Genomic DNA, 3,837 nt, shown 5'->3' on the forward strand with positions numbered 1-3,837 from the left:
TTCTCAGAAGCAGCAGGCTCTCTGCCAAAGGGAGAGCTCCAATTAATCCGCAGGCATAAGTCAGCGGGGCTTCCTGAACAGATCTACACACTCCATTCACTGGTCTGCTGTTGCTCAGAGACCAGGCTACCACACTGGGCAGCGTCTGTTTGATCAGAAGATTCAAATGCCAAATAAAGCGGTATTTTAGAGATGGCTGAACCCCTCCCTGCATCCAACCCAGTGCGAGTCTGACCTGGAACTGCATCTTCTGGGCTTCACCTCACCGAACATCCTGAAGGTGTCAGAGAATGTTCCCGATACCTTCGTACCTTATGCTCTTCTGCACGTGACAACAAGGAACGCCCTTAACTGCTTACCTCAAAGGAGAGTTCGTCCGGTGCCTGGGCAACGTATCTCTTAATAACGTGTGCAGCAGCAACAGCTGGAGTATTGAGAGAGGACTCCTCACGGACCAGCAGGGGCTTCCCCTTGGTCTCAGTCTGAAACAGAGAGCACAGGCCACGGTGAGGAGCTGAGGACAAACGAGGAGGATGTCAGGCTGAGGAGCACATCAGCAGAGAAAGCTGCAGGAGATGCACTCGGTCCTTATCGCGAGCGCTTAACAAGAAACTGCAAGTCTAAGAACAGCTGTTTCTCTTCCCGCTGCGCAGCAGTATCCCCAGGCAATGCAAAGATGCATCTCTCTCTAGCCACGCTAAGAGGACAAACACCACAACCGAGACGGCTCCGGCAGTTTTATAAACTTGCCACACTTGCACTACTGGCTTGCCAAAGAGGAGCGTAAGAGTCTGCTCACTTCCTGTAACCCACTGCCTGGAGGCCTCAGCTGTGGGCTGGACACAGGACCCGGTCCACTGACCCAATCCAATGCACATCTGCAGCTCGCTCTGCTGGCTCAAGTCTGGGAACAAAGACCAATCAGAGCTTCATACTCTACCTCCATCTGCGCCACGTCAGGCCCACGGCTGATCTCGCTGCACGCGATGCCCATCACAGCAGGCACCACAAGCTGGAACTGAAAAGAAACACACTTTAATTTCTCTGTTCACACACCGCAGTACGGAGAGACTTCTTCAGAACTATCCTCAGTCACCCACTGGCATAGGCAGGTGTTCTAGAAACAACCACTTTGCTCAGCCAATTCAAACGGGACAGCCCGTTAGGAGCATTTCACCAAGGGCTCTCCCTCTGCTAGCAGATGGGGACTCTGGCACAAAGCAGCAGGTGCACTTGCTCGGAGCACTCCGACAGCGCGGCAGCAGGGCAGGGAGAGGAGTCACTGCTGGGGGTGGATCTGCTCCCCAGCCCCCGGCTCCCACCAGCCGCACCTCCAGCACCGGCCGCAGCCTCGCACGTGGATTTCCTCTGCTCGCATCTCTGCTGTGCTCCCCACAGCTGTCGGCAGCACACTCACACAGCCGAAGCACGCGTGCTTGTGTCCTGGGTCACGTCGTGCAGCTCTGCACAAGCTGGGGCTAGGACTCTTTGCCTAAGGGATTGGTTTCCTTAAGACTAGCTGGTCAACGCACCACAGACAGCATCCTTCTGAGGGCTGAGCTGGAGGCGAAGTGGAAAAAACCCACACGGGACCGGTGTCCCGTCAAAGCTGGATGAGGCTGCGTTACTATACGCGGTGCTGCTAAACCACGTGGGGGGACAAAGCGTGGCACGTACCTGGCAAGAGATCAGAAGCAGGCAGGCAGACGAGTGCCTTGAACCCGCAGCCGTTCCTTGTCACTTTGCTCTGTTCTTCCGCGAGCGAAAGCTGCACCAAGGGAGCAGGCAGAGGGCGGGGAGAGAAGAGAGAAAGAGCCGGTCAGTGAGCTTGCACAATTTAGCAAAGAAGGCGAGGAAAAGCCATGAGACAAACGCCGCCTCTACGCGTGGCTTTGGGATGCACGTACTGGGTGAAAATTACGTCTGATGGTCAAGACCAAGCAGGATGGCACTACGAGCTCCACCAGCCAGCAGTTCTCAACCCCTCACTGCCCGCCCGTCTCTCCCACGCTGTCTCAGCTTACCTACAAGACGCCGCACAAGACGGTGTGAAAACGAAGGTACTCAGTCGGTGCACAAGTGCAACAGCGAGCTACTCAGTCAGAGCTCAAGCGCTCCAATGAAGGGACGCAGCACGCACTGCTCCTCCCCTCATTCCAGCGCTTATGACATCACTGAGGGCCACCAGGCTGCTCCGCCACGACAGGGTGGGGAGGCAAGACCACGACGTCACAAGACCGGAATATTCCAACGCGGCACCCCAACATTCTACGGTCACTGGGCGGTTGGAATTCCATCTCAGCCGAATCCCGGAGAAGCCGGCACGGGGTCGCCGTGACCAAAGCGCAGGACCCGGCGCTTGCTCCTGCTGAGCCTCGTACAACTGGCCTCAGTCCGTCCCTCCGGGGGCCTTCCTGCCCTCGGGCAGATGGACGCTTCTTCCCAACAGCGCACCTTGCAGCGCAGGGCCTATGGAAAATCCACACTAGAGTCCTTTTTTCAGTTCAAGGGCGTGTTACAGCACCGACCTATTGCACCTGTAAGGAAGTCAAGGAAGAAACGGGAGAAACACAGAACTACCACCAGACTGCTTTATAAAATTCTTTCCCAAGTGGATTTTGGCCTTTTTGCTTCCATGACGACCTCGCATTTTCTCCCTCTTTTCTTGTGGGGAAGCTGCCCCCAGTGCCTGCGGTTCAGAAGATGGCATGAAACGTGGCACTAAGACCAACGCTTGCCGTGGGTGCGGGGTGGCTGTGCTTTGCCAGGCGTACGGCGGGGTACGAAGTGCCCCACGGCAGCCCCAAGCCAAGCCCCGCATTCAGTCACTGTGGCCACAGCTGGTGCATCGCTGCCAGAATGGATCCGAGGATCCAGGTGGACGCAGGCACTCCTGCTCCTTCTGCAAAGCCATCCTCTGCAGAGCCCCTGAGCTGCTGCTCACTGCTGTGCCAACCAGGCTCCCGTTTACTGCAGCCCTGGGATAAACACGCGCGCACTCCTCTGTGCAGCAGTGAGCTCCAGGGATGAAGCACCAGAGAGTAAATCAACAGAATCTATTGCTGACTCCATCAGCTCCTTCTTCTGCCAACCGTGGGGCAAATACCGTGGGACAGAACGCAAGGGGGAAAAGCACTTCTGCTCGCACGCCTACAGCGGAATTCAAAACAGCGACTGCAAGGAGAGCTCGGAGGGCAAACCCAGCCGCAGAGACACAAAGGCATCAGGTTCCAGGAAAGAGTACGGCATGTGGATGAAACGCCGCTTCGCTGCTCGGAGAGCATTCAGCACGCCGCTTTGACAGGCGCAGCAGTGCGATGACCAAGCTGAGCACCAAAGCCTCCCCAGCACCCCTGGCCAACGCTGCCAGGGAAATGCACCACCTGCAGCCCCGCCTGGCTCACGGCACGGACGCTGGGGGGCTGGCCTCAGTCTCAGGAGGGAAGGATTTTTCTTCAGAAATCACATCTGGGACGATGCTACGTTTGGCTTCGAGGAGAAACATCACGCTGATAACGCTCCGATGTTGATGGTTTCTGACAAGCAGAGCTGCACAGAGCCAGGGCCATTCTCAGCAAAGCTCTCAACAAGGGGCTGGAAGGGAACGGGATTAAGACAGCCAACGTAATCTGGCCAAAGGGATATTCCATACCGTATGGCATCAAGCGGAAGGAGTTTTGAAAGGGGCCGGAGTTCATCTTGCTCTCTTCTACTGCCTGGGGGCTGGCTGGACATCGGTTGGCGGGTGGTGAGCCGCTGCTTGTACATCACTTGTCACGTACTCATTGTTTGTTATTTATATATTCATAACTACTATCTTTTCCTCTACCTCAGTAA

General features: G+C 56.2%; 1 long non-coding RNA gene across 2 annotated transcripts; it reads right to left on the bottom strand.

The window, feature by feature from the left end:
• Nucleotides 1-26: 26 nt before the first annotated feature.
• LOC116217041 lies at nucleotides 27-3,419 on the bottom strand. 2 transcript variants are annotated; one of them, XR_004160913.1, is made up of 4 exons: nucleotides 1,908-3,419; nucleotides 1,678-1,768; nucleotides 941-1,018; nucleotides 27-482 (listed from the first exon to the last, which is right to left on the bottom strand). It is a non-coding gene; the product is annotated as an uncharacterized LOC116217041 (long non-coding RNA). The 2 variants fall into 2 exon arrangements; XR_004160912.1 differs by having other exon boundaries at nucleotides 30-482; nucleotides 2,025-3,419.
• Nucleotides 3,420-3,837: the final 418 nt, after the last annotated feature.

The sequence above is a fragment of the Meleagris gallopavo genome, chromosome 11, assembly GCF_000146605.3.
Source record: "Meleagris gallopavo isolate NT-WF06-2002-E0010 breed Aviagen turkey brand Nicholas breeding stock chromosome 11, Turkey_5.1, whole genome shotgun sequence".
NCBI lineage: Eukaryota > Metazoa > Chordata > Aves > Galliformes > Phasianidae > Meleagris > Meleagris gallopavo.